The sequence below is a fragment of the Eulemur rufifrons genome, chromosome 28 (genome assembly GCF_041146395.1).
Source record: "Eulemur rufifrons isolate Redbay chromosome 28, OSU_ERuf_1, whole genome shotgun sequence".
NCBI classification, from domain to species: domain Eukaryota; kingdom Metazoa; phylum Chordata; class Mammalia; order Primates; family Lemuridae; genus Eulemur; species Eulemur rufifrons.
The window spans coordinates 13,237,665-13,258,090 of NC_091010.1; the positions used below are offsets into that span (position 1 = coordinate 13,237,665).

Genomic DNA, 20,426 nt, shown 5'->3' on the forward strand with positions numbered 1-20,426 from the left:
CCTCAGCCATGGTCAATCTGTTAGTGAGCGCATCAAAGCATTTTTAATTTGTTACATTGTTTTTGATCTCTAACATTTCTTTTTGATTCTCTCTCAGAATTTCCATCCCTTCTTACTTTTATCCCTCTGTTCTTGCATGCTGTCTGCTTTATCCAGAGTCTTTAGCATATGAATCATAGTTTTGAATTCTTGGTCTGATAGTTCCAACATCCCTGTCATATCTGAGTCTGGGTCTGATGCTTTCTCTTTTTCCTCAAACTAAGTTTCTTGCCTTTTAGTAGGCCTTGTACTTTCTTCCTGATAGCCAGACATGTTGGTACTGGGTAAAAAGAACTGCTGTAAATAGGCCATTACTAAATGTGGGTAAGGTGTGGGGGGAGGGGAAGTGATGTATAGTCTTAAGATTAGTTCTCAGCCTTAGTGAGTCTCTATCCCTAGACTGTAAACTTAGCCAGTGCTTCTCAGTCTTTTCCCCTTGCCTCACATGGAAGGCTGTAGGAGGGCTAGAGTTGGGCATTTCTCTACTCTGTTGTCTACAGGGAGCTGGAATTGGCTATTTCCCTTCTATATGGAAGCCTAGAGTCAGATGGAATTGGGTATTTCTTTCCTCCCAGGTTAGTTAGGCTCTGGTTAAGTAGTTTCTGCTAAAGGCAGACTTGTTAAGAAGAACTGAATGTTCTGGTATGTTTCAACAGGGTTCCTTTTCCCCTCCCCTTGCTGTAAGCATGAAGAAATTTTTGTTAATTATAATTCAGGTTTTCCTACACCAGCACTCCTTCCTGCTGAGGTTCTGTTCATGGGTTTCTGCTCTGGCAAGTTGTGATCCTTTGTAAGTTGCCTGTCTGTCTCCAATTTGGGGGCCAGTGGTTTGCCCTGTGACCTCACTTCTCTGATGGATCTTAAAGGAGTTGATTTTTCAGTTTGTTCAGCTTTTTACTTGTGAAGTTTGCGAATCAGTTTCCAAGCAAATTACATGCTGGACTGGAAACCCAAAGTTGATATTTTCTTTTTGAATTATAAATTTAAAGAAAATAGGTGTTTTTAAAATTAGGTAATTTTTTCTATAATTTGTAACACAGATTTTATAATGAAAATTTTAAGGCTTTTCCCTTAACATCTGTGTTATATTAAGGTTGTGCTGTATTTGAGCCTGAATTATTGGTATGAGATGTAGGAATTACTTTCAAAAGTATTTCTTGAATGTGCAGCAGAATTTGTCTTGCTTTTAGCAATATCTGTGGCTGCATGTTACGGTACAAAAAAGTACTGTCCAACATTTTGATGAAAAATTTCAAACATACAAAGAAGTTAAAATAATTCTACTATGAACACCTATGTGGATATATGTGCCTATTTATCTGTCATCCCTCTGAATTGATTAATCCATTTCACTGTTTTATATATTGCAAAATATTTGCAGACAGTGCAGTTCCCACTAAATACTTCATCATGCACATCATTAATTAGAATTCACTATTTGTTTACATTTTCAGAGAAGATAGAGACCCAGTTCATTTAAAAAGCTGATAAGTGAAAGAAACAAACATTTATTCCTGGCATTCTTATTCCCTGGAAAACCAAATAATAGTTGAAATTCCCAAATTACAGGGGAAGTATCCCTTTATAAAATATATCTGCATTTTCATTGCTAGGTATTTATCCTAGTGAAATGTAAACTTAGGTTCACACAAAAACCTGTATGTGAACGCATACAGCACCTCTATTCATAATTGCCTAAAACTGGGAACAAGCCAAAAGTTCTTTTAACTGGTGAATGGTTAAAAAAACTGACACATCTATACCATGGAATTCTATTCAGCATCAGAAAGGAATGAACTATTGTTAGGTGCATCAATGTGGATGGATCAAAGGCCCTGGTAGAACATAATTGCGTTTAGGGATTTGAAACTATGGCCTGAGTTTGTATCCTAGTCTCCTTCTCATTGACAAGCCACTTGTCCTGTCTGAACCCCAGCTCCCGTAAAAATCGAGAAGAATATTGACTTAAGTCATGAGATTATTGTCAAATTCACTTAGAATGTGGGTGAAAACCCGTTTTTAAACTATGAAGTGCTACAGTTTTGATACCACTTTCACAATCACCACTGGCATTTTGCCTCAGTTTATGGTCAAGCATTCTGGTTTTCCGTTTCCAGAATTCCCTTCTCTGTCCCCTCCTCATCTCCCACCGATACCCCAGTCAGGACATTACATGCCCATCTTCTATAACCTCTGTTGTTTCATTCATCACAGGTTACTCATAGGGGTTCCAGTTACATGCCTTGAAAGTTTTGTCAATACTTGAATTGTAAATGGTATTCCTGTCTTGGAACAAACAAAACTTGAACTCAGAGACAGTGAGTCCAGTGCTCTCCTATCTATTTTAGTTTCACTTCTCTTATTATGAATAGTTTATTCATCGTGAAAATCTCTTCTCAGTGACAGGGAAGGCAAAAAATCACTCTCTTAACTTTTCCTGCTGTTTTATTAAAATTGTAAAATATATACAACATAAAATTTACCATTTTAATCATTCTAAGTGTAATTCATTGGCTTTAAGTACATTTACAGTGTTGTGCAGTCATCACCATTGTGCATTTTTAGAACTTTTCATCATCCCAAACAGAAACTCTGTACCCATTAAACAATAATTCCCCATTACTCCCTCCTTCCAGCCTTTGGTAACCACTAGTCTACTTTCTGTTTTCTATGAATTTGCCTATTCTGGGTACCTCATGTGGGTGGAATCACATATTTGTGTTTGGCTTATTTCACCTCGCACATTGTTTTCAAGGCTCATCCATGTTGTAGCATGTATCAGTACTTCATTTCTTTTTATTGCTGAATATTACTCCATTGTAGAGGTTAATTTATCCATTCATCAGTTAATACACGTTTGGGTTATTTCCACTTTTTGCCTGTTGTTCGTAATGCTACTGTGAACATTCTTTTTAAAGTTTTTGTGTGGAAATAGGTTTTTATTTCTCTCAGTTGTATAGGTGTGGAATTATAGAATCATCGAGTAACTCTATGTTTAACCATTTGAAGAACTGGTTTTCTTTTCCAAATTGGCTGCAACAATTGCATTCCTACCAGCAGTGTATCAGAGTTCCAGTTTCTCCAATCTTCACCAACACTTGTTATTATTAATATTTTTTTGATTATAGCCATCCTATTGGGTATGAAGTGATATTTCATTGTGGTTTTTATTTGTATTTCCCTGATGACTAATGTTCACATGTATTTGTGTGGTTATTGCTCATTTGCTTATGTTCCTTCGAGAACCGTATCTTTCAGATCCTTTGCCCATTTTTTAATTGGGTTGTCTTTTTATTATTGAATTGTAATGGGTCTTTCTATATTCTAGGTATAAGTCCTTATCAGACACATGATTTGGAAAATTTTTCTCCCATTCTGTGGGTTGTCTTTTCACTTTCTTTCTTTTTCTTTTTTTTTTGAGAAAAAGTCTTGCTCTCCTGGGCTAGAGTGCAGTGGTGTCATCTTAGTTCACTGCAACCTCAAACTCCTGGGCTCCAGAGATCCTCCTGCCTCTGCCCCCCAAGTGGCTGGGACTACAGGTGTGCACACCATGCCTGGCTAATTTTTCTGTTTTTTGTAGACATGGGGTCTTGTCTTTGCTCAGGCTGATCTACAAACTTCTGGCCTTGAGGGATTCTCCTGCCTTGGCCTCCCAAAGTGCTAGGATTACAGGCATGAGCCACCACGTAAGGCCTACTTTTCACTTTCTTTATGGTGCCCTTTAAAGCACTACAGTTTTTAATTTTCATACTGTTTAGTTTATCTATTTTTTTCTTTGTTACTTTTTTTGTGTATGTATCTTAATTTAATATGTCTTTTAAGACTATTTTAATCTACTGGTTCTTCCCTCTACTGCCCACCCCCCGCCCCCATTTATCTGTTGAAGAATTGTGTCTGTTTGACTTGTAGAGTTTCCTATGGTCTGGATTTTTTTTTATTGTGTTCTCATGGTACAGTTCAACTTACCTCTCTGTCTTCTGTATTTTCTACAAATTGGCAGCTACGCCAAGAGACTTGATCAGATTATGTTCAGTGGCTTTTAAATTTTATTTCTAAAATCATTATACTGTTAAAATTGACCTTTTGGGGGGGTATATAGTTCTATGAATTTTAACACATCCATAGATTAATGTAACTACCACCATAATCACTACACAGAGTAGTTCAGTCACCTAAAAACTCCTTCATGCTACCCCTTTGTAGTCACACACTTACCCCTTCCCTAACCCTTGGAAACCACCAATCTGTTCTCTGTCACCATAGTTTTGTCTTTTTGAAGTACCCTTTTGAGACTGGCTTCTTTCACTTAGCATTATTATGCCTTTTGGGATCCATCCAAGATGTTGCATGTATCAAGAGTCTTGTTCCTTTGTGTTGTTGGTTAGTATTCCCTTGAATGGATGTGCCAGTTTGTTTATCCATTCACTTCTTTTTTTTTTTTTTTTTTTTTTTTTTTGAGACAGAGTCTCACTCTGTTGCCCAGGCTAGAGTGAGTGCCGTGGCGTCAGCCTAGCTCACAGCAACCTCAAACTCCTGGGCTTAAGCGATCCTACTGCCTCAGCCTCCCGAGTAGCTGGGACTACAGGCATGCGCCACCATGCCCGGCTAATTTTTTCTCTATATATTTTTAGCTGTCCATATAATTTCTTTCTATTTTTAGTAGAGGTGGGGTCTCGCTCTTGCTCAGGCTGGTCTCGAACTCCTGAGCTCAAACGATCCGCCCACCTCGGCCTCCCAGAGTGCTAGGATTACAGGCGTGAGCCACCGCGCCCGGCCCTATCCATTCACTTCTTGAAGGACTTTTTGGGTTGTTTCTAGTTTGGGGTGATTATGAATAGGGCTGCTGTATATATTCATGCATACGTTTTTGTTCTAACATAAATTTTCATTTCACTGGGTAAATACCTTGGATTGGGATTACTGGTATATTTATAAAGAAATATTTCCATATTGGTTTTCCAGGAAATAGGAAAGGCAAGATAAATGCTTGAGGCTTTTTTTTTTACTTAGCAGTTTCTTTTAATAGACTATTTTTAAGAGCAGTTTTAGGTTCACAGTAAAACTGATCCACACAGGCATAGCCTGCCCCACTGTCAGCATCCCCCACGAGAGCAGTGCATGTGTTACAACTGATGAATCTTTGTTGACATGTCATTATTAACCAGTCTATGCATTACATTAGGGTTCATTCTTGGTGTTGTACAGTATATGGGTTTTGACAAATATATAATGATGTATATCCACATTATAGTATCACACAGAGTAGTTTCACTGCCCTAAAAATCCTCTGTGCTCCACCTATTTATCCCTTCTTCCCCTCAACCCCTGGCAACCACTAATCTTTTTACTGCCTTCATAGTTTGCTGTTTTCAGAATGTCATATAATTGGAATTGTAACAATTTTTAAAATAATGAATTGGCTCCCTGTCTTTTCTGAAGGTGATTGATTTTCTTTTCTTTCTTGAATTGATATGAACCCATTTATTGGTTCAATCCACTGTAATTTTTATACTTGTTGAAAGTCAAACTGTCCCATTTTTGGCCATGGGAATGTCTTCAGGTTGGCTTCTGAGTCCTTTAGACATGATTCAAATAGTTTTTGAAATTCCCTTACTACTTTGTAAAACAAGACATTCCAGGAACATACACAATTTCTGCCTCACACCTGGAGTATCTCCAAGAAGCCTTGTTGTTTTTTTTTTCCAATGGAAAATGGTATTCCAAAACCCCAGTCAGGACTGTAGGGATGCTTACATGCTTTAGTCTTTGTTTCTAGGTCTTTTATACTTGCAGATAAAAATTGGGAATTCTGGTTTTCAAGGACATAAGGGTGATAGAATATTCCATAATTACTCATTTATTTTGTCACACATTTCATATCTGACAGTTGTAGAATAACAATACGAATATATCCAGCGCCAATTGAAAATATTTTTTTGCATATGCTCCCCATTCCCCCGCATTACCTGTGTAGTTGTGTTCTATATGTTACAAGTTCATGTAGCCATTAGAGCATACATGGCCATTATACCCATCATACTCTGTTTTCATCCCCAGTTAGTCTACAAGTAACTATTTAATGCTCATCTCCAGTCTTCTTGTCAACATCCCTCTACTTACGTTGGTTCTCTGAAACTCATTTTTTAGTAGATTTCTCTAGAAAGGATCATAGGAACAATATTCCCTGAAGTTTTTATACGATGATATGTGTAATGTTTGTATTTGAAAAATAGTTATACTAACAATAAAATTCTTGGCTTTCATTTTCTTTCCTTGAGTATTTTAATTTTTTCTGGCATAAAATACTTATTTTGGAAAGTCTGTTGTTAATGTAATTTTTTTCCCTTGATGTTTTTGCCTGGATGCCCAAATAATATTTTTTCCTTAAAAATCCTGTAATTTTACTATAATATATCTTGGTGTTGATTATTTTGGCTCAATATTCTCAAGTATACAGTGTATGCCTTAATATATAGTTTCTAATCTTTTACTTTAGTAAAATTGTTTTAAATTACAATTTTTAGTATTGGCTGTTCCCTTACTTTGGCTTTCTCCAGGGATTCCTGTTAAAAGTTGGAACAATTTTTGTCACTTTCTCTAGAATCTTTTTATATCTTCATTTCTTTTTTTACTTTTAGGATTGCTCTTCTCATTTTCCATTTCTCTTAGGGCATTATCGGTTGTGTTTATTCACTCTTTTGTTCCTTAGTTTTATTCTCCATTTCTGAAATAAATTTTTTTATTTATTTCTAAATCTTTGCTGAGTCATGTACTCACATTTCTGAGTTTTTTCCATTCTGATGTTGTTTTTCATACTTTATGTAATTTTCTTAATGTTTTTAGCTCATTTTGAAATAGTAGGCTATAGTACATTGGTTTTGTGTTTCTGCCCTTCTGGCATGGTTTAAATGGTCTGTAAGGATGTTGTTTTGCTACCTATGAAAATATAAGTGAAAGGAAAAACTTAGCACATAGTCTTTGTGCTGAAGCTCTTCTTTAATATCTGCGTTCCCTCAATATTCTTTTTCCAATTTTTTTCATTATGGTAAAATATATATGCATAAAATTTATCATCTTAAGCATTTTTAAGTGTACAGTTCAATGGTATTAAATACATTAATAATGCTGTACACCACCATTCATCTGCAGAACTCTTTTCACCTAGTAAAACTAAAACTATACTCACTAAACAATGACTGTTCCTTCTCCCCTTCCCCCTACCTTGGCAACCAAGGTTCTACTTCTGTGTCTATGATTTTGACTATTCTAAGTACCTCATATAAGTGGAATCATGTAGTGTTTTTCTTTTGGTGACTGGCTTGTTTCACCTAGTATAATGTCCTTAAGGTTTATCCATGTTGTAACAGGTATCAGAATTTCCCTCCTTTTAAAAGCTGAATAATATTCCATTGTATGTATATGCCACATTTTGCTTATCTATTCATTCATTAATAGACACCTGGATTGCTTCCACATTTTAGCTATAATAATGCTGCTGTGAACATGGGTGTACAAATAAAAGAGTACTGGGAACAATTGTACACCAACAAATTGGATAACCTACAAAAAATGGACAGATTCCTGGAAACAAAACCTATCAAGACTAAATCATGAAGAAATAGAAAATTGGAATAAATCTGTAACTAGTAAAGAGATTGGAATAAATCTGCTGACAAAGCCCTGAACCTGATGGCTTCGCTGGTAAATTCTACCCAACACTTGAAGAAGAACTAACACCAGTCCTCAATTTTTTCCAAAAAATTAGAGAGGCAGTAACACTTCCCAACTCATTCTATGAGGCTATGTTACCTTTACACCAAAGCCAGAAAAAGACACTATAAGGAAACTACAGTCAAATATCCCTTATGAACAGATGCAAAAATCCTCAACAAAATACTAGCAAATCCTCTCCCACTATTTTAAGAAGTTTGCTGAAGCATGAAATCATTCGTTCTTTGGTTAATAACTTTAGGGAGCAAATGAAAAAGTCTTCGTATTTCTTTTAGCTCAGTGATTTTTTTTGCTTTAAAATTTACAAAGTAGATGGGAGGAAGTTTGTTACAGATCATTTCCTATATTGAGGGCAGTAGTATAAACCAAACAGCAAAATACTCAAAATTCTCAAAATAAGTGTTATTTAGAGAAATGTAGACGTTATTTTTTTCTTCTGTTGAGCGGTAGTTACATGTGCTAGAATCATAGTTTGGGTGAATCAAAATATGTACTTGTGATCTGTCATATATGAACTGGAATCCCATCTCTGCCACCTACTAAATCTGACTCTGGAGAGCCCTTTGAAACACACAGGGAAATAGGATATAATTTCCAAGAGGGCAGGGTTTTTGGATTCTTTGCTGTATCCCCAAGTTTAGATTAGTTCCCGGGACACATAGCTAGCACCCAGTAAATATGTGTTGACTGAAGATGAAGAGTTCCTACCTTATAGACTTGTTTTGAGAATTAAATGTGACAAAAGTATGTGAATGTTGTAAAACCAGCCATGTATTAAATAAGTACTTGGCTTGTTTCTGTTTCTCTTACCTTTTAATTTCTGTGACTGTATCCTCACACATAAAAAGCTTGATTGCTACTTATTTTCTAAGCCACTTCCATCTGTAGACATCTCTGTATGTGTATTAAAAATACCATATTTCATAACAATTTGCCTATCTGGGAAAACTTCAGTTACATAAAGTTTAAGATCTTTGCAACTTGGGTTTTCCTAGAAAACTAATTTTTATCCTCAAATTAGAAATTTGTGCTTGAAGTTTGGTGCTTCCTTTGACTATGCATCTCATCTCCTAAAAGTAATGGTACGTACAACATCAACTTGAAAGTTTAAGAGATCATTACATTTTTCAAAAAAAATTTCATGCTACTGCCTACAATTTATACTGCTCCCTTACTAAAAGTGCGTATAACAATATGATGGGCCGGGCGCGGTGGCTCACGCCTGTAATCCTAGCACTCTGGGAGGCCGAGGCGGGTGGATCGCTCGAGGTCAGGAGTTCGAGACCAGCCTGAGCAAGAGCGAGACCCCGTCTCTACTAAAAATAGAAAGAAATTATATGGACAGCTAAAAATATATATAGAAAAAATTAGCCGGGCATGGTGGTGCATGCCTGTAGTCCCAGCTACTCGGGAGGCTGAGGCAGGAGGATCGCTTGAGCCCAGGAGTTTGAGGTTGCTGTGAGCTAGGCTGACGCCACGGCACTCACTCGAGCCCGGGCAACAGAGTGAGACTCTGTCTCAAAAAAAAAAAAAAAACAAACAATATGATGAATGTGTTGTTTTCCCTCTCTTGCCAAAATGGTAAACTGGATTCTAAGGGTATCACCGGTAACATCATGCTTAGCCACAGATATTTCTTGATCTAAATTTTATTCATTACTCAGGTCAGACTTGAGTGTGGGGGTGTCTGTGTGAATGTATATATATATGTGTGTAGATTCTAAATCTTTCTGTTCTGAAAGTATTCATTTTTCTATCCTAAGTAAATTCACATCTCTCGTTTTATTCTAGTCTTAGTTTGCATGTAGATAAAACCCTAATTACTCTATAGCCTAATTTTATTATTTTTTGGTAAGAATTTTTTAAACAGCTTTATTGAGATATAATTCACATATACAATTCACCCATTTAAAAGACACATTTCAGTGGTTTTTAGTATATGTGCAGATCTGTACAACCATCATCCTACTCAGTTTTAGAACATTTTCATCTAAATAGTATTCTGGATTTTACTCTGTTGTTATATCATGGACGACTGGCACAGGTTTTGGGAAGAGAAAGTATGGCATCAAGATTAAAAGTGCAGTGTCTGGAGTCAGACTGATCTGGGTTTAAATCCCAGCTCTCTGCCGTTTATTAACCGTATGGCTTTGGCCAGATTACTCAACCACTCTGAGTCTCAGTTTTCTTAATCTATAATATGGAATTAGTAGTGGTACCTGTCTCCTGGGCTTATCTTAAGGCTTAAATAAGATAATAAATGTATAGAATTTAACACAGTAACTGGCACATAGTAAATGTTCAAAAAACGGAGCTCAGTAAATATCATTGTTGCCATAATTTTGTTCTTAAACCAACCAGCAAGTGTTTGATGCTATTAGGCATTGTTATTAAGTACTGAATGGTGTTTCTATCAGTGATTCAGAATGTTTTCTGTATCTAGGAACTTTTAATGCAGCTGCTTACATTATTTTCTTACAAAAACTTCTAATTACTCTTGGAGAATACAGTTGGTTTCCTATTGATAGAGAACAATAATAGTAGTTTACACTTAGAAAGTGCTTACTGTTTGCCTGGCACTGTTGTAAGTTCTATCCCTATATTAACTCCTTTGATCCTCACCTTTCAGATGCATGCAATTATTGTCCTCATTTTACAGACTGGGTATAGAGGAGGTTAAGCAACTTTGGTCAAAGGATTATGACAGGTAAGTGGAGTAGCCAGAAATCTAACCTTGTTACTCAGTCTGGCCAGAAAGCCCGTGCTCTTATCCCTATATTCCTCACTTTTACCCTCTCCTTCCTAAAAGAATGGTAGAGGATTTCAAACGTCTTGACATCTTGGCTGCTAAGGGTTCTATGTTGAGAAGGACTGTGAGGTCTTTAATGCTTGGTTCCAAGGAGAACTGAAATGAGTATTGATGTCTGCTGTGGGCCTCAGGGGGCCTGTATATTTATCATCTGGGTCAGACCATACATTGATGATCCTGCTTCACCATCCTAGAATGTGGCTCCCCTGTGGGACCATGGCCAGGCACAGGGCACCCTTCCTGGGCTCTCCCCGCAGAATACCTGTTTGAAGGTGCACCACCCCCTTCCTTGCATGCTGTCAAATCCTGCCAGTCCTTGGAAGGCTACCTTAAATGACTTCTCTGGAGTCAGCCCTGGTGATCTTCCCACCTGTTGAAACAGTGGTCTTTTGTGCTCCTTAGTTAATCATCATGTGTAGTGGTATGACAACATTTGTATTGTCATCTGGTTTCATTAAATTTTAATATCTTTATGGCCTGACTCCCCATGTTGATTAAATGTTGCTTGTAGGTGTGGGGAACTGTATCTTAAGTGGTTTCAAATTTGCTACAGTGCCCCTGGAAGTATTATATATTTTTTCCTTTCTCTTTAAGTCTCACTTGTCTGTTGATGATAGAATATTCTCTGAAATTCTTTGGTGTAAGTGATCCAAAGTAAAAAAAAAAAAAAAAAAAAGAAAGAAAGAATAGAAGATGAAAAAAGAATATTCTCTGAAATTCAAATATATCTAGCCTCACAAATTTAGTCCCAAAGGTACAGGATATGTTTTTGCAAGAAGGTGGGTAGTCCCTAGTCAGGCTGTTGGATTATGTGCATTATATTGGGGTAGTTGCTTCTAATTGTCTGCCTGCAACTCTTTGGAACCTGGTGTTGCTTCCTTTTGAAATCTTCCTTGATTGCCCTAGTTGCTGCCCGTGCTGCATATAAGCCCCTCCCTTAGGCATGTGACTCACTGATTTAAAAGACAGTGCTGTACAGTAATTAACTACCTGCCTCTCATCACATAGAGATGAGAGCTTAAATGTAGGCTTCCCAGCTAAAACTTTCTTCCCTGTGTATTTACCCACCTACAGACATGTAGCAACATTGTCCCATACCTGGCCTTTGGAAGAAGTATCTCTAGACTATTTCCCCCTCCTGTTGGAAGTGATTAATTTACATACTCCTATACAAGTGATAGATTTTACAGGGATGCTGTTAATTGAAAAGGATTTTATTTTCTGCATTTTCTAGAATGTCATTACTCTCATTGATACATTTTGGGTGAATGACAACTGGGTTTTTAGTAAAGATAATTTTAAGTTTTTAGTAAATAATAATTAAGTCAAATATTATATGACAGATTGATTGAATTAAATTCTGGCATAACCAGTACATGTCCTTAAGGTGATAGATGGTTATCCATTTTTCATGAAGTGTAATTAGTTTTTAAGGAAACTGTATCCATGTAAACAAATTCGTTCCACCCTTACTATCTGCTTAGCAATCCTGAAAAATATTTTAAGTATAATCTTAGAGTATGCATCATTAGGAAATAAATCTATTTTGGGAAAGAAATTTTAAATATTCTTCTATTTGCTAAATAGGACATTTAGAAATACTATTCTAATGTATCAGTATGGTTATATTAATATCTATTTCGGTAATATCAAATAAAATCTTCATAAATTATATCTTGTATAATTGAATTGCCAAAAAAAAGTTCTTGCCCTTGTTTCTGAAGCACAGACATAATCTTTGACCTTTAAAGCAAGATTTAATTTTTCATTCAACTTATAATTCACAATTTCCAGAAAAAGACGTTTAAAAATTTGCTGAAAGGAAAAAGATCTTTGGGACTTCCTTGTGCATCTGTCAATATTTGATTTTAATAAACTCAGACCAACATTGTTCACTAAACCCTAAAAGTAAAATTATTACTCGTAACTAATAAAGTACATATTTCACACATTTTTACTTTAAAAACTTTCAAATTCATAGTTGAATGGATAGTAAATACTCATTCACTTGCAAACATTTTGCCTCATTTGCTTTCTCTTTCTCTCTGTTTATAAAAACATACATTTTGTTTCTGAGCCATTTGAAAGTAAACTGCAAACATCTAGACAGTTAACCCCTACCTATTTTAGCAGGTATATCCTAAGAACAGGTTGTTTTCCTGAAGAGTTATTATCAAACCTAAGAGATTTAGTATTAATACAATATTATCTAATATGTGACCCTTATTTACATTTCCTTTATTTTCCCACCAGAACAGTTCTTTATAGCTGTTTTGATTTTTGATCCAGGAACCAATCAAGGAAAAAAAATATATATATATATATATATTGCATTTGACTGTTAAATTTCTTTAGCCACTACCCCACCTCTACTACCCCTGTCCCCGTGGTCTTTTATGAAATCTTATCATGTTTTTTCTTTTTATATATAGGATATCCCACAGTTTGATGATTATATTTCATGACTATTAATGCATTAAAATTAAAATATTTTGTAATGAATACAATGTAGATAGCATTGTGTATTTTCCATTGCATTACATTAGGAGGTGAAGTAAATTTTTTTACATTCTCTTTTTTTCACTTTATAATAGCTTGATATTTGTTTTGATGTATTGCTCTTAAAGATTTGTGATACAGTGTCCTCAAATTTCAAAATACAGTCTTGCAGTAATTTACTCTTAATTTTGTTAGTATGATATATTCCAAAAATATGGAAAGTGCTATAGTACTATGTCTATAATATACATGATAGACAATTATGCACATTTTCATAAATGTAAAGACATTTATGTCCTCTGGGTATGTAGCTAAATCACAGATTTTAAAAATATTAACATTTAGCTGTGTTTGCTTCAGATTAAAATAGAATTTATATTCTAAAACCTATCCTACACACAAAGGTATGTATAATATAGATGTACATTTTAAATAATAATAATCATAAGTGAATAAATCTGGCCCAACCTTCTTTCTTAAGAAATGTAATGGCATCTTTGAACCCCTTTATGCCTCTAGACAATTACTTCTCCCTCTCCAGAGTTAACTGCCCTCCTAAATTTTGGTGTTATTTCCTTAGTTTTTCTGTAAGATTTACCACATTTGTATTTTGTCTTTAATATACATTTTTTTTTGCTTGTCCTATTTTTGAGCTTTATAAGAATAGAGTTATACTGTATGTATGTATTCATCTTGGACTTGTTTTTTAAGTCAACATTTTAATTTTGAGATTTCATTCATATTGACATTCTTAGCTGAGGTTCATTCGTTTTCACTACAATGTGATATTCCATTTTGTGAGTATACTACAGTTTATCCATTTTGCTGTTCTTTGACACTCGGGTTTCCTCTAGTTTTTGCTATTAAGAAAAAAATGCTGTAAATATTGTTGTGCATGTCTCACTGTAGCTGTATAGAAACGGTCCTCTAGGTTTTATACCCAGAGCTAGAATTGTTGTACCTTTGGGTATGTGTACTGTCAACTTTACTAGGTAATGGCAAAATGTTTTCTTTTAAACAGTTGTGGATTAAGCCAAATAAGGAATTCAAGATGAGCAGGTTTGTGAGAAGATGGAAAAGCAAGATGAGTTATGTTTCATGTGTTTTGAGTCTTAGCATATCTATTTAGAAATGTCAAGTAGGAGTCTGAGATGTGTTTGCTTTTAAGCCCCACCCATCTTTGTTTTTTCCTGGGTTGATTCATTCAGGTATGTCATCTTTCCCTTCTCCGTAAGTGGTCTTTTTTTTTTTTTTCAATCATAATATCACAGCATAATAATTACTTCATTGTAATGGAAGATGTGTTCAGTTTTTATACCTCAGTCTCAGGCTGTCATATGCAGCCTTTTTATTTCCCTGCGGGGTCCCCAACACCCCGCCCTGCCACCAGTGAAACTTAGGAAGGCAGGGGGCACAGTGGTGGTTGAGAAGCTTCAGCTACTCGCCTTCTCCATCAATCATATCACAGCCTGAGTACCCCCCTGCCCCTTCCCGTGGAAAAATTGTCTTCCATGAAACTGCCTGAATCATCCTGAATCATCATGGTGCCAAAACAGTTGGGGAGTTGGGGGCTGCTGCTATAGAACTTTCTGATTCCCAGAGATGATGTAAATGAAAAACGAGTAGAGGGTAGTGGTATTGGCAAATGTGCATTCCAGGTAGGTGTTAGCAAAGAAGAGAAAACTTAAGAAAAAGATGGGGATACAAGCTAAAACATACAAATAAGCAAGTAAATAAGTAGACACAACACTCTTTGGGGACCATTTAGGTCTAGAATAAACAGTATGTATTAATAGTCCCTGATGATTTCACTATATTATAGCATAACTCTGTAACTGGTGTTCATAATGTCAATTCTAAATTTCTTTATGTGTTGAGAAGGTGCAACAATGCACATTTTAAAAGAATTAGTGGACCCTTAGCAATCTAGAATCACTTCCTGATAATTCCTCATAGTAGAAATTTTATTGTTTCATGTGGTGAAATTCAGAGTAGCTTGCTCCGAGGTACTTTTACTTATCAGCCAATAAAACAAATGGTCTATTGGTAATTTCTGAACACCTCCATAGCTACAGTCCCTAACCCCTGAACTGGTACCAGTCTGTGGCCTATTAGGAACAGGGCCACACAGCAGGAGGCGAGCAGCAGAAGAAACTTCATCTGTATTTATAGCCACTTCCCATTGCTCACTCACTGCCTGAGCTCCGCCTCCTGTCAGATCAGTGGCAACATTAGATTCTCACAGGAGCACAAACCCTACTGTAAACTGTGCATGTGAGAGATCTGGGCTGAGAATCTAATGTCTGATGGTCTGAGATGGAGCTGAGGTAGTGACGCTAGGTGACGCTAGTACTGGAGAGCAGCTGCAAATACAGATAGTCAATAGCAGAGAGGTTTGTCTGCACAATAAATGTAATGTGCTTGAATCATCCGAGACCATTCCCACTGCCCCCCACCCCCAGTCCGTGGAAAAATTGTCTTCCATGAAACCAGTCCCTGGTGCCAAAAAGTTTGGGGACCACTGCTCTGTAGGATAAAAACAGGTGATATGTGGTATATTTCTCTACTGACTAAATTGGATTTACTTGGAAAGGCAAAGATGATGTATCAAATAATTTAAATGTCTTACATTATAGTGTGTTATTAAATTGTAGTGAATAAAAGAATATTGAAGTGGTTTTCATGCTTCATAGTTGGGAAAGATAAATTGAGAAAGAACATAGAGATAGATGATTATCTGGGGGTTCATTTTGCTGCAGGTGCTACCCCTAGAACAGATTGACACTCACCTTGGGATAACCACTGCTTCACAGAGCCAGAGGAGGAGGGATACCAAGAGGAAAAGGCCCTTTCCTAACTTAAGACTGAGGACTCAGAAGTTGACCTGGGAACTGCTGTTTTGTTTAGTCCTCTACTCTGGGGACTCTTCATTCCATAGGAAACTAGAAACCACTGCAGAATTGAAGTTTCCTAGCTAATCTTTTCTTCTTTGCTATTCAAAAAATGCACGTGTGGCCGGATGCGGTGGCTCATGCTGCCCATAATCCTAGCACTTTGGGAGGCCAAGGCAGGACGATTATTTGAGGCCAATAGTTCAAGACCAGCCTGAGCAACATAGCGAGACCCTTGTCTCTACAAAAATTTTTAAAAACCCAGCCATATGTGTTGGCACATGCCTGCAGTCTCAGCTACCTAGGAGGCTAAAGCAGGAGGATTGTGTGAGCCCAGGGGTTTGAGGTTGCAGGGAGCTATGATCACACCACCGAGTTATCACGCCACTTACATGCTCACTGGCAATGCATGAGAGATCCCAGGAGACAGAGTGAAACCCTGTCTCAAAAAAAAAAAAAAAAAGGCACATAGGTATATACACACATATGTATACTTACACTCACATAAAAGAAAGATGATGTCTTGAATAGTCTTTGAACAGTTATTTTACTATTCAAGATCTAATGGAACGCAGAGGTAAAAGCACTATCTTTAGAAAATAGATTTTTTAAAATTTTGAAGCAATTATAGATTCACAGGAAATTGCAAAAATAGTAAGGAGAGGTCCCTTGCACCCTTCATCTTTCCCCTGATAGTTACTTCTTACTACCCATAATACAATATGAAACCAGAAATTGATACTGGTACTTTTCATGTATAGTTCTATGTTGTTTAAACATACGTGTAGTAGATTTAAGTAACCACCGTGGCAGCAAGACACAAATTCCGTCATCACAAAGTTCTCCCTTGTACTACACACACCTGCCCCCTTGACAACTGTTAATCTGTTTTTCGTCTCTGTGATTTTGTCATTTTGAGAATGTTTAATGGAATCATCTAGTGTGTGACCTTTTGAAATTAGCTTTTTTTCCCTCAGCCTAATTCCTTGAGATCTATCCAAGTAATGTGAATCAACAGTTCTTTCCTTTTTATTGCTGAATAGGATTTCGTGGTATGGATGTACCATAGTTTGTTCAGCCATTTACCTGTTGAAGGATAATTCCACCCGCTCCTAGTTTTTGGCTATTAAAAATAAAGCTGTTATGAACATTTATTATGTTGAGGTTTTTGTGTGGACATAAATTTTTATTTCTTTGGGACAGGTGCTGTTAAAGAAAAAGTGATTCCATGACACTTGTTAAAGCATGATAAAGACTATCACTGTAGGTGCAGGGACCGCTGCTGCAGTGTCCTGCCAGGGGGCAGAGAGAGATTGGCCTCGGTGCTTAGTATAGCTTGGGCAAGTGGGAGGTGACGGCTAAGGAGCAGGTGGGGTCAGTGGATGGGAAATTACCAAGAAGAAACATCAGGGGCTAAGGAGGATTCTGGCTAAACCAACCTAACAGGATTCTTGCTGAAGACGGGTCCGGGTGACCAGACATCACCTGGGGGGTAGTGGAGGATGAGGAACCTGATCAGATACCAGGGTGGGAGGTGCTTGCCTAACTTAGGTTCTTGGCTAAAACTGGATTTTATAAGGAAGTGCGTAGATGGGTGTAGGAGACAGTTCAGGAACCTGACCAAGCAAGAATCTTTATCAGTGCCTGGGAGTACAATTGATGAGTTGCATGTTAGTGTATATTTAGTTTTTGAAGAAACTGCCAAACTTTTCCAGAGTGGCTGTGCCATTTTACATGCTCACCAGCAATGCATGAGAGATCCATTTTCTTCGCATTCTTGTCAGCACCTGGTTTTGTCACTTTTTTATTTTAGCTGTACCAATAGGAATGGAGTGATGATCTCAGCATAGTCTTAATTTCTATTTCCCTGATGTCTAGTAATGTTGACCATATCTTTTCATGGGATTATTTGCCACCCATATATCCTCTTCATTGAAATGTCTCTTCATATTTTTTGCCCAATTTTTCAGTTGAATTTTTTTTAATGTTGAGTTTTGAGATTTTTGTTTGTTTGGGGGGCGGGGTTGCTTAATAAATTTATTGTCTTTATGTGAAAAATCCTCATAGAAAATTGCTGTTTGGCTTAGCTTTCAGCAGCCTGCTCCTGAGCTCTGAGGAAGCTTGCCTTCTGAGCTACCCAGTCTTTGTTCTGGGCAAGGGACATTTTGGGATGGTTCCACCTCTTCTTTCTTGGGATTTCTTCTCATAGACTGGATTATCTCATATAGCTTTCTTACATATATATCTCCTCCATCATGTCTGGAATGACATTCTTTATATATTGAGAGAACTTTTTCTTGTGAGCATCTTCATCTTCTTCCACCAGGTAACGCATATAATCTGCAACATTCCGACCCACGGTGTGCTTCCCATGTACTTCTGTGTTAAATTCCTTGCCTTCAGAATTGTAACCAGGGAAATCATTTGGTACTTTGAGGGATAGACAAGCCTCCATCCACAGCTCCCTTCAGGGCCCCCAAAACTTTATTTCCAGTAGTGGTTCTGGCAAGGGCTGCATCCAAATAGCCCGTAAAAGCACCAAGCCGGCCATCGAAGCTTTCCACATTGTATTCATCTCCAGTCACCTCCACTTGGCCTTGCCTTGGGGTAGATCTTGTCCATGCCAAACCTACTGCGAAGCTTGCGGGCCAGCGACAGGCCAGTGCGGTACACTGCGGCACAATTTGTCAGGTCAGCCTTGTGAACTAAAATAAAATTTTAAGGCTCACCCCCTCCACCGGCTGACTAAATGGACACCCTTGTGAACAAAGGAATATCCTAAAACTAAATTGCCTGCCAGGAGGAAGGAGGTCAGACATGCCTCATCATGCCCCCCTCCCTTCTTGGGAACATCCTTTATAACCCATTAACAGGCCTAAGACTATATAAGACAAACCTACAGGTCCTCAATTTATACAACAAATATATGTCTGGTAACTTATCTCTAATAACAACTATATTAAAACATTCCAAACCTTTAAACAAAACTTCATGTCTTTAACCAATTATAAGCCAAAAAACCTTTAAACCCACCTATAACCTATAACCCCCCCAATTCAAAGTGGCCCACCTTTTCGGGCCAAACCAATATATGCCTCCCACATATTAATTTATAACTTTACCTATAACCCCTGTCTCCCTAAAATATATAAAATCAAACTGTAACCCAGCCACAACGAGTCCACTTACTCAAGACCTCTTGGACATAACTCCAGGTCATAATCCTCAAATTTGACTCAAAATAAATCTCTCTAAAATTATTTTACAAAATTTAACTTTTTCCCATTGACAATCTTCACACCATATTTTGGTAGCTCATGTGCATAAACTGCGCAGACTATCATGTCCCCTTCTATACGGGCATAAGCAGTCTGACAAATGGTATGTTAGTTACACAAAGTATCATTCTGTATTTGGGTGTGTTGTGCTTGTTTTTACCCTACATTGCCAAGCGTTTCTGAGTGTAGTAAGCAGTTTTACCCTCTCATCATCTTCTAAATTTCACTTGATATCTCTTAAAGTCGGCCTTTAAGAATAAGGCCTAGTTACAAACCCCATCCTGCTGAATAGAGACCCAAGCCTGTGCGCCCCCTCCCCACAGACTTCGAGTTTTGAGATTTCTTTATATATTCTAGATGAGTCCTTTGTCTCATATGTGGTTTGCAAATATATTTTCATAGTCTGTACCTTTTTTTCACCTTCCCAACAGAGTCTTTTGTAGAGTAAGTATTTTTAATTTTGATGAAGTCCAATTTATTATGTTTTTTTCTTCATGGATCATACGTTTGGTGTCATTCTCCATTCCCACTCCCACTCGCCAGCCCTAGACAACTGCTGATTTGCTTTCTGTGTCTATGGAATTGCCTATTCTGAGTATTTCGTATAAATGAAGTCATACAATGTGTGGCCCTTTGTGTCTGGCTTCTTTTACTTAGCAGCTTCCCAGGTTCATCCATATTGCATCATGAATCAATTCTTTCTATGGCTTCATTTATTTTTATGGCTGAATAATATCCATTGTGTGGATAGACCATGTTTTGTTTATCCATTTGTCAGTTGATGGGCTGTCGGCAGATGTTATTTCTACTTTTTTGCCTACACCAAAGCAGTTGCATATGTAGCCTGCCAGCCAGCCTTTCACCTTCCTCATACGTGATGCACACACGTACTTATGTATGTGTGTATAGTTTTGTTTGCTCTTTTAAATAAGAGGAGTGACTTATTTTATAGTTTTTTAAAACTTAAAGTATTTGGAACCTCTTTCCATGTCCATAAAAATAGATAAGGTTTCTCATTCTTTTAAATGACTGTATAGTGTTTTAGTGTAACTATTTAGTTGATCCCATACCGATAAACATTTAGGTGACATTGGATAACTTCCTGTTTTTCTTATGTACTAGTGGCAGTAAGCACCCTTATACAAGTGTCTTTCCAGTGCAGAGCTCATTTTACCTACT

General features: G+C 37.1%; 1 protein-coding gene and 1 pseudogene across 1 annotated transcript in view; one reads left to right on the forward strand and one right to left on the reverse strand.

Annotated features, from left to right (window-relative positions):
* BMPR1A (bone morphogenetic protein receptor type 1A) overlaps nt 1-20,426 on the forward strand; it is a 135,292-nt gene that overhangs the window by 40,234 nt on the left and 74,632 nt on the right. The gene's annotated exons all lie outside the window — the stretch shown is intronic.
* Nucleotides 18,053-19,647, reverse strand: LOC138376125 (large ribosomal subunit protein uL18 pseudogene; annotated as a pseudogene).